Source organism: Triticum aestivum, chromosome 2A, assembly GCF_018294505.1.
Source record: "Triticum aestivum cultivar Chinese Spring chromosome 2A, IWGSC CS RefSeq v2.1, whole genome shotgun sequence".
Taxonomy (NCBI): domain Eukaryota; kingdom Viridiplantae; phylum Streptophyta; class Magnoliopsida; order Poales; family Poaceae; genus Triticum; species Triticum aestivum.
Window position 1 is genome coordinate 13,851,870 of NC_057797.1, and position 11,183 is coordinate 13,863,052.

General features: G+C 47.1%; 1 long non-coding RNA gene across 2 annotated transcripts; it reads right to left on the minus strand.

Annotated features, from left to right (window-relative positions):
• Window positions 1-2,235: 2,235 nt before the first annotated feature.
• LOC123186981 (uncharacterized) lies at window positions 2,236-5,696 on the minus strand. 2 transcript variants are annotated; one of them, XR_006493762.1, is made up of 4 exons: window positions 5,404-5,696; window positions 3,245-5,263; window positions 2,701-2,777; window positions 2,236-2,531 (listed from the first exon to the last, which is right to left on the minus strand). It is a non-coding gene; the product is annotated as an uncharacterized lncRNA (long non-coding RNA). The 2 variants fall into 2 exon arrangements; XR_006493761.1 differs by lacking the exon at window positions 2,701-2,777 and having other exon boundaries at window positions 5,404-5,677.
• Window positions 5,697-11,183: the final 5,487 nt, after the last annotated feature.

Below are 11,183 nucleotides of genomic sequence, written 5' to 3' on the forward strand. Positions count from 1 at the left end.
AACCCTTTTTTGTGATCCTCTAACATGCGATCGAACTTCAGCTTCTCCTTTTGACTTTCGCATTGCGTCCTTGCATCGACAATGACCCGGCGGAGATCATCATCATCGGGCACATCGTCTGGTTCCACTTGATCTTCAGCAGCTTCACCCGTTGCAACATCATTGGGCACATCGTCTGGTTCCTCTTGATCTTCACCAGCTCCCCCCCCCCCCGTTGCAGCATCACCATATTCAGGGGGCACATAGTTGTCATCGTACTCTTCTTCTTCGCCGTCTTCCATCATAACCCCTATTTCTCCGTGCCTCGTCAAAACATTATAGTGTGGCATGAAACCCTTGTAAAGCAGGTGGGAGTGAAGGATTTTCTGGTTAGAGTAAGACCTTATATTCCCACATTCAGTGCATGGACAACAAATAAAACCATTCTGCTTGTTTGCCTCAGCCGCATCGAGAAACTCATGCACGCCCTTAATGTACTCAGAGGTGTGTCTGTCACCGTACATCCATTGCCGATTATCTGCGTGCGTTATATATAATTAAGTGTCCAAATTAATAGAAGTTCATCATCCCATTAAAACCAAAGTACATACATAGTTCTCATGTAACAACATATAGCTCTCCAGAGCATCTAATAAATTAAACCATACATTGAAACTATGTAAAACATTTCAATGCGAAAACAAATGCAATCATAATCGCAACCAAGGTAACAATTGATCCAACGGCATAATGATACCAAGCCTTGGTATGAATGGCATATTTTCTAATCTTTCTAATCTTCAAGCGCATTGCATCCATCTTGATCTTGTGATCACCGACGACATCCGCAACATGCAACTCCAATATCATCTTCTCCTCCTTAATTTTTTTTTATTTTTTCCTTCAACAAATTGTTTTCTTCTTCAACTAAATTTAACCTCTCGACAATAGGGTCGGTTGGAATTTCCGATTCACATACATCCTACATAAATAAAATCTATGTCACGTTGGTCGGCATAATTTTCATAAACAATAAATGAACCAATAGTTATAAAGATAATATATATACCACATCCGAATCATAGACAGGACGAGGGCCGACGGGGGCAGATACCAAAACCATCGCACTATATAAGATGCAATAATAAAAGTAAGAAAATAATACAAGTATCTATGTAAACATACAAGTAAGAATATTTTTTCCTTTAAAAAAGAAGATAAGAACAAGAGGCTCACCACGGTGGTGCCGGCGATGAGCTCGGCGCGGGTGAACGACGACGGTGAAGACGGGGACGGGGCGTGAGGAAAATGGAGCTTGAAGGTCGAGCTTGGAGAGGAGAAAGCTTAAGTAGTGTGGCTCGGGCATTCCATCGAACACCTTGTGTGCATAGGAGGTGAGCTAGAGCACCACCAAGCCCTCTCCCCCTCGGCCAAAAAAACAGAGCAGTGTGCTCTGCTCTTATGCGAGGGGGTATATATAGGCACCTCATTGGTCCCGGTTGGTGGCATGAACCGGGACTAAAGGGGAGCCTTTGGACCAGGTTCATGCCACCAACCGGGACCAATGGTGGTGAGCCAGGAGCAAGGCCATTGATCCCGGTTCGTCCCACCAACCGGGACCAAAAGGTCCAGACGAACTGGGACCAATGGCCCACGTGGCCCGGCCGGCCCCCTGGGCTCATGAACCGGGTCCAATGCCCCATGGGTCCCGGTTCTAGACTGAACCGGGACTAATGGGCTGACCCGGCCTGGACCGTTGCCCCCTTTTCTACTAGGGTAGGACAATAATCACAACATACACTACAAGAAATCTGTTAATACATGACGGTTTCGGTCTGTCATGGACTTGCGCAAGTCCGTCATCGAGGGGCATGCGTGACGGATTTGAATTCTGTCATGTATATCGCGTCATAATTTAACCACAGCATGCTCCATGACGGATCATCGAAAACCGTCACGGACCATGACGGTTTTTAACCGTCATCGATGGCTGTTAACTGCCATGCTCATAACGGTGTTAGCTTGTCTGTCACGTCATCATCTGACATGGATCTGACGTGGCAGCCCATGTTGTAATCAGCCCATCTAAAATTTTGGCCCACTAAATTTCAACTCTCCAAGAGTGGTGGCCCATATGGTAATCAAGCCAATTTGAATTTAGGTCCATTAATTTCAAGAAAGGCCCACTAATTTCTCAGTCCATGACATTAGCCCATCATAGATTTCTCTTGGTCCATGGAAATTTGAAGCCAATAATAATTTAACAGAAAATATATGCTCAGATCCTTAAAAACAAAAAAATGACATAAACACAGCCAAGATACACCTGTACAGGAGCAAAAAAAGAACCCAAAAAAGATTAATTCCACAGGCATGCCTTAGAGAACACTATGCTACTCTACAGCCAGCACCACACCCATCAAGCAACGCACAATGCTCGTCGTACAACCAAGGGACCCCGCATTCCTGGCCGTGGATCCGCTCGTCATATCTTTGTTGTTGAAAATGCTCCCATAAACCAATATATGCCACATGATGAAAAATATGTCACACTATAAAATAGTATAGTCAGTAGGATAAAATAGAAGTAGAAACTAGAAGTAGCTTACTACAAGTTATCAAGTTCTATATTTTTTCTCTGCCATGATGCAAAGTAGTGAAACAAAATCATTCGTGTGAAAACAAACATTGGATGGCAACAAAAAGGAATGATGAGCATACATAGATCAAGAGTTGGTAGTAAACTCCACTGTGCTTATTTGACTAGAAAACAACAGGAGCATAATTAAAGTCCACATCTGTTCAAGCAAAAATATAGTTACTTGACAGGAAATAAAAATCCAAGTAACAATAATAGCATATAGCAATATAAACAAAATATACACTTAAAGTTCTAAGATGCTGATGATAAAAGTACAGTTTTTTAGGTTCTCTCTCAAGTACGTATTACATACACGCATCTGTAAGACAAGTCCATTCTAGCAAGATACACTGTTGCAGCTGAATTTATATCTAACATGCTGGAACTTCCAAATTAACTCCCAAAAGATCAATAGGAAAGCAACATGAAGAACGGTGCATGTTAGAAAAAATAGCTATATTATATTGTGTGGATCCGCATTAGCTTGCCCTAAACCGTCAGCAACTAATCAAGCTCACATATTCATCCCAACAACTGAATCTGCCTCTAAACTGAACCGAAACATAATATGTATTCAGATTGCAAGTATCATCTAGATTTGGGGTAAAGTGGGGAGAGGCTCACCACGCTAGGAGGTAAGGATGCAACCATCAGTGAGCTCGTCCAGGCGATGTAGGACAGGATGCAGGGGCGAAGGGGGTGCTGGACTTGCTTCTGCACCTCTTCCGGCAAAGAGAGCTCGTTGGGAATGGCTGCATCGAGGAGGAGGACGTCTTGTACTCCGCTAGATGCGTGGAGAAGGCAGTAGGCATTAGTGGCATAGAAATCAACCCTAATAAGTAGTTCAAATTTGACAGCACAAGCAGCCTGACCAGACTATGATTCTAAGAGAGAAGAACACTATCCAAGAAAAAGAGAAACAGAAACCGCATGTGAGAAAGCAGCAGGACCATTCATTCAGGGAACAGAAGAGGTAGCAAAAGCAGCAGCAGGGAATCCTTATAACTAGAGGCTAAGCATCCATCGTTGGCTCCAGTCAGCTACTTCATAGTAACTAACACCGGCGAATAAAAAGTAGCACAATTAACTTGTCATATAATCTAAATATTTATAGTTCAAGTCCAGATTTGATGTTATACAGCTAAAGAGCAGCTGCAATAACAAATGTGCAGAATACAAAATGTTAATCGTTCCAACAGGAACTATATTCCAAGGTACTGATGTTATGTAGGCAAACTAAAATTTTAAAGTGCTAATTCTTTGAACGAGAAGTATGTCGAGGACCTTACTACAAAGCCGAAACCAGCATGATAGCAGAGGTAAATAATTGCAGGGAACCACAAACTAGTGAGCTACAGGCCCCAGTAGTACCCATACACATGGATGTATTAGTATCGCAGAGAACATTTGCATGCAAGAGATCAGACTATTTTTCTAGAAAAATGCAGGACTATAGTTAATGGAAGAAGTCGTTTCTACAGAAAAATATACATGCTTGGTAGTACTTATGTTGTCGAGATACTGCAATAATATAAAAGTTTCACTATTGATGTTGTACAGACAAAGATTCATGGCTGACTGGTGGCCCAGTAGTTAAGATACTGAATCGATACCATTAAATTACTAGTGCTGATGTTGTACAGATTAATAACAGATTCCACGCACAAATGTATAAAAGGTACAGAGCAATTCCACACTACTTCATCACACTCTAGCCAAACGAGACACCTTTCTGAACTTATCTACACCTTAGCTTCTCTGTACATAGGCTACACAATCAACTTGCCATGTAATATAAACATATAAAGTTCAAGTCAGATTTGTTATTATGTAGCTATGTAGCTAAAGAGCAGCTGCAATAATAAATGTTCAGGATATAAAATGTTAATCCTTCCAACAAGCAGTATATTCCAAGGTACTGATGTTACGTGGGCACTAAAATTTTAAAATACTAATTCTTCAAACAAGAACTATATGTCAAGGACCGGACTACAAAGCCAAATTCATCATGATAGCAGAGGTAAACATTACAGGGGAAACACAAACTAGTGAGCTACAGGCCCAATGAACTACACATACACGTGGATGTATTATTAACTCACAGAGTACATTTGCACGCAAGAGATAATCTTTTTTCTTTTTATAAAATGAAAGACAATAGTTAATGGAAGGCAAGTCATTTACCCAATGCCAGCAAGTGTTGTGTTACAAAGATTTGAGATTTCTACATACAAAAATGCATGCTCGGCAGTGTGCACCGCACTGTGAAAACTGTATGCTGCTGCTACATTTAACTATGCGCAGAACTCAACCCATAAATTATTACTTAAGCACTAATTGTTATTTTTATTTGAAAATATTCTAATATGTTAGCACAGTCACGCACCCACATCTAGTCATCCACACTAGCTAAGCAATATCAACAATATCAACAAATCCACACAGCAGAAGCACCAACGCAAGAGATGACTGGTACTTGAGCAGAAGCATGCAGCAGCAACCAATCCATGGAGAGGAAGAGGGAGGGAGTGAGCAGGGGAAGAACAACCTGGGGGCGAGAAGCTCGCGGTGGAGTGGCTAGGCGGCGAGGTCAGGGAAGGAAATCACCCAACCTCCATCCGGCCACGGTATTGAGTGCCTCACCTGCGACCAACCAAAGCAGTAGGAAAATACATCAGCCATGGAGATCCATCCATCGATTTAGGGGTGGGATTGGGAACCGAGAGGCGGTCCCGTCTGGGGTTAGCGCCATGGACCACGCGGAAAAGGAAGGGGAGGCCAACCTTGGCGCAGAACAACGCGGAGAAGGAGCCGACCTCTTGCGCTGCTCGGCAGATTCGGAAGCAGCCGCCACAAATCGGGAAGCGCCTCAACCTTCTCGTTCTGGGGGCCGCCTAGTTTAAGGACAGAAGGTGAGAGCGGGGGATGGGGGAGAGGGTGGGGGCAGTGGCGGTTAGGGAGAGGGGCACCGAGGTTGCCGGTGGTGGCGGGGACGAGGGAGAGGAAGATGGATAAGATTGAATTGGGGGATGGAGGATGGAGAAGAAGATGGGGAGCAGCGGTGGCGGAGGCGGTCAACGACGGTTGGGCCATGTGCCTACCGTGCGATCTGAGGGAGTGGACGGTTGTGATGCGCGATCCACGAGAAGGGAGGATTGACCAATCAGGATTCAGCATACGCGTCACACCGGATACATGCCACATCAGCATGAGCCATCGGTGACGGTCCAGCTTAGGTTCATATGGTCTGTCCATGACAGTTTCCATGACAGTCTTTCATTGTCCGTCATAATGGGGCATCATTTCAGTGGCCATTCGCATCTTATTGATTCGTGACGATTTCTGTGACGACCCGCAGGGACCGCGGCTGTATCTGTGATGGTTTTCAAGAACGTCACCAGAAATCCGTCATGGATTAACAGATTTCTTGTAGTGATACAATCATACCATAGGCTAGATTCTAGGGTTTAGCCTCTCTGATCTCGTGGTAGATCTAATCTTGTACTACCCATATCATCAATATTAATCAAGCAGGACATAGGGTTTTACCTCCATCAAGAGGGCCCGAACCTGGGTAAAATATCGTGTCCCCTGCCTCCTGTTACCATCCGGCCTAGACGCATAGTTCGGGACCCCCTACCCAATATCCGCCGGTTTTGACACCGACATTGGTGCTTTCATTGAGAGTTCCTCTGTGTCGTCGCTGTTAGGATTGATGGCTCCTACTATATATCATCGATAGCGATGCGGTCCAGGGTGAGACTTTTCTCCTCGGACAGATCTTCGTATTCAGCGGCTTTGCACTGCGGGCTAATTCGCTTGGCCATCTGGAGCAGATTGAAAGCTACGCCCCTGGCCATCAGGTCAGATTTGGAAGTTTGAACTACACGGCCGACATCCGCGGAGACTTGATCTTCGACGGATTCGAGCCACAGGCGGGCGCGCCGCACAGCCGCGATGGGTATGACCTAGCTCTGCCGCCGAACAGTACCCCAGAGGCCGCGCCTGCATCAGCTCCAACCCTTAGTTCGGAGCCAACTGCGCCAATCAAGGACGGGTGGTTAGACACCGCCTCAGGGGCTGCAGTCTCAACGGCGATCGAGCCAAACACCAGCATAACCCTCTGCGCAGCCCGTGACTCCAAGGTGTCGGACTCTTTCCCGGATTCCGAACCATCCACACCTCTGCCAATCGAATCCGATTGGGCGCCGATCATCGAACTCACCGCCGAACATATCTTTCAGCACTCGCCCTTCGGCGACATTCTGAATTCACTAAATTCTCTCTCTTTGTCAGGAGAGCCCTGGCCGGATTATGGCCAACAGGATTGGGATGCGGACGACGAAGAAATTCGACGCCCACCCACCACCCACATAATAGCCAGTGTCGATGACTCAGCCGACATGCTCGACTTCGACTCCGAAGACATTGACGGAATGGACGACGATGCGGGAGACGAAGAGGAACCATCGCCCACAGGGCACTGGACGTCCACTTCATCGTATGACGTATACATGGTGGACACACCAAAAGAAGACGACGACGAGGAATGGAAGGACGCACCGAAGGCTTGTTCCCTCGAGAAGCAGTCAAAGCGGCGGCGCAAGCGCCGCCCCAAATCCCGCCTTGGCAGAAATAACAATCATACAGACCCAGCGTTGGAGCAGGGCGAACCACTGCCGGACCACGGCAATACGGGGAATCAAACTGAACAAACCAATTCTGTTAACGATAAGAGTCCGGACGACATAACGTCGGACAGGCACCCGGAGCAGTAGAATGCCCGTCAAAGGCTTGTTGCCACCGCGAGGAGTCTGAAAAAGCAGAAGCAAAGGCTCAAGGCTGCGCAGGACACACTCCAAATTAGATGGAGTAAAGTACTCAATACAGCAGCGAAGTACAGCGACAATCGCCCCACCAAGAGCTACCCAAAGCGGAAGTTGCTCCCTAAATTTGATGAGGAGGCCACAGACCCCCCACAACCAAAAATCAAAACAGCCACCTAGCCGGATAGACGACCTCACGGCCAACATAGAGCGGCAAACAATGCCACTCACAAGACAATACGCGATCCACGCGAGGGCTCGCACCAAAAGGACGACGCAACCAGATCCATCTATGGACCACACAAGCGCGCCCCAGCATACAATGTAACACAACAAACATCTGAACAACACGGTACACCCAGATACAGGGGTGCCACAGACCCCCTATGTTTCACCGATGAGGTGCTGGACCATGAATTTCCAAAGGGATTCAAACCCGTAAACATAGAGGCATACGACAGAACAACAGACCCTGGGGTCTGGATTGAGGACTATATCCTCCATATCCATATGGCTCGAGGAGATGATCTCCACGCCATCAAGTACTTACCCCTCAAGCTCAAAGGGCCGGCTCGTCACTGGCTTAAAGGCCTCCCTGAAAACTCCATTGGAAGCTGGGAAGAGCTCGAAGACGCTTTTCAGGCAAATTTTCAAGGGACTTATGTCCGACCTCCGGACGCGGACGATTTGAGTCATATAACTCAACAGCCCGAAGAGTCAGCCCAAAAACTTTGGAACACGTTTCTTACTAAAAAGAACCAAATTGTCGACTGTCCGGACGCCGAAGCCTTGGCAGCTTTTAAGCATAGCGTCCGCGACGAATGGCTTGCCAGACACCTCGGCCAAGAAAACCCGAGAACAATGGCAGCACTAACAAGCCTCATGACCCGCTTTTGCGCGGGTGAGGATAGCTGGCTAGCCAGATGCAGCACCAGTGACCCAGTACATCTGAAGTTAGAGATGAAAACGGGAAATCACGGCGCAACAGCAATAACAAATGCCAGAACAAAGAAGACATCAAGAAGAGCACGGCAGTAAACGCCGGATTCAAAAGCTCTCGGCCAGGTCAGCAAAAGCCGTCCTCTAAAGGCGCCAGAGACGAACTGTCCAGCCTAAACAAAATTCTGGACCAAATATGTCAGATCCATAGCACCCCTGGTAAACTTGCTAATCATACCCACAGAGAATGTTGGGTCTTCAAGCAGTCCGGCAAGCTCAACGCCGTACACAAGGGGGAGGATACACCAAGCGAAGACGGGGATGAGCCTCTCAAGCAAGACACTGGGGAACAAAAGAAATTTCCCCCAGAAGTCAAAACAGTAAACGTGTTACACGTGATCAGGTGAAGAAACAAAACGGCACTCCCAGAAAAATATGCACAAGGGCCTATCACCGTGGAGTCCTGCCACTGGTCGTCTCAACCGATCACTTTCGACCATCGTGATTACTCAGCAAGTATCCGGCGTGCAGGATGGGCTGCCCTGATATTAGACCCAATAATTGATGGATACCACTTCACACAAGTCTTGATGGACGGTGGCAGCAGTCTAAACCTGATATATCAGGATACAATCCGCGAAATTGGGATAGACCCAACAAAAATTTGCCATAGCAATACTACCTTTAAAGGAGTAACGCCAGGCCCAGGGGCTCGTTGCACGGGCTCCCTGCTACTAAAAGTTATATTCGGCCTCCCCGATAACTTCCGTAGCGAACATTTAACCTTCCACATCGCTCCGTTCCAAAGTGGCTATCAAGCACTACTCGGACGCGAAGCTTTCGCTCGCTTTAATGCAATACCGCACTATGCTTCCCTCACACTCAAGATGCCCAGTCCACGTGGCATCATTACAGTAAACGAAAGTATTAAGCAATCTTTGTGCGCCGAAGAGAGTGCAGCTGCCTTGGCAGCCGCACACTAAAAACGGCCTCACCAACTAAAGCATTTAACAGGTCGTCAAGACCTCGAACACGGTTAGTCGAGTCCGGCGCCGCTATATTTAATTTATACCGGATCAATGGTCACACCCCTATTACAAATACAAGGGGCTCAACGCGCGTAGACAAGTGGCAATTTTTACTCATCTTGAATTATATATGGTTTCTTTAAAAACTATCTTTTCGCAACAACTTTTTCACCTAAGTTCCTCTCTTTTACAGATGATCATCGTGCTACACCCGTTCAGGATACGGCACAACGGAGACACAGGCGCAGACGTGCAGCCGGGACCCGCTCCAAAGATTCTTTTTAGATTAAGACCCTGCGTAAACCTTTTTTACTGTCTCTTGTTGATACATATCCACCAAATTCTCGACACAGTTGAGAAGGATGCTGACGTCTTGGCATGTGGCCATGTCAGAATAATGCACGTACCTGGACACAAGGGGCTTCTTACAAAGGGCACTATTTAGGCCCGGTTTATACCATAAAGACCGAATACCTTAGGGAGTGTTCGGCGTCGCGAGTTTGGCCCTATATGCATCAGCTCCGAATCATTGTCTTTGGTCAAATGTTGGGTTTGCCCGGCTCCTGTGTTTTGGTGCCTTACGTTCTGCTTTACCGGCTAAGGTAGCACCAGGAGAACTACTGCGATTGTGCCCTGGTTCATCCGGATGAGCACCTCAGTAGAGAAAGCCGAAAACTGACTGTCATGATATAGCGTGAGACTGGTCAACCACTCGATGACCTATCGGAATGTTAGAATTCCTTCGCCTTAACGAAGGGCTGTTTTCCAGCCAGGCATGTACGCACCCCGCGATCGGGAGGGTGCGGAGCCACCAGGGGCTATCTAGTAGCCCCACTGTCAAACTCCTATGGCTAAGTGAAAGTGTTAAAGCATTATAGTCCGGTTGCCTCGTTGGCTATGCTATCACCTCCTTAATAGGACCAAGACATTGAGTTAAGTGTGAACACGCGTTTTTTGCGAGCACCTCCGCATTATATGCGTGGGGTTGAAGCCGACGGCTGCAATCTTTCAGGTTATACACATGTATACATAAACGGCCGCACATGAGGCATCATACTACTTTAAGGCAAAAGTATAAACATAGCCTTATAAAAACTTCATAAAAGCATTGTGTTTACAATGAGAATACATATCACTCAAACATAATATTTTTCGAGCACTGGGCCTCTATCAAACGAGCACCCTCGAGAACCTCCTCGAAATAATGCTCGGCAGCCACTTGACCTATGGCCGAACCCTGCGCCGCAACAGTGGTAGCGTCCATCTCCGCCCAGTATGCTTTAACACGGGCAAGGGCCATCCGCGAGCCTTCTATGCACGCCGACCTCTTCATCGTATTAATGCGCGGCACCACACCAAGGAACTGCTGCACTAAGCTAAAATAGTTGTTCGGCTTTGGCTTTTCCGGCCATAGCTGATCCACAACAGACCTCATGGCAAGTCTGGACAACCTATTCAGTTCGGACCATTCGGCTAGCTGGTCAGTCAATGAGAGCGGACGCTCTGGAACGTGGAGTTGCGACCAGAATAGCTTGTCCACTTCACAATCTGTCTGGCCTTGGAAGTACTTGGCCGCATCGGCATCGCTCGCCGCCAAATCCATATACGCATCTGCCGAACTCCACAGCCAATCTAGAGGGGCATACCGTGGATCTCTGAACTTCCTCCGTAACATGAAGGGTTTCCCAGCCGCAATATCCCCGGCTTCCTGCAGCTCCTCCTTCTTCGCTCTCATAGCAGAACGGGTGTCTCTGTCCGCCGCCGTGGCCT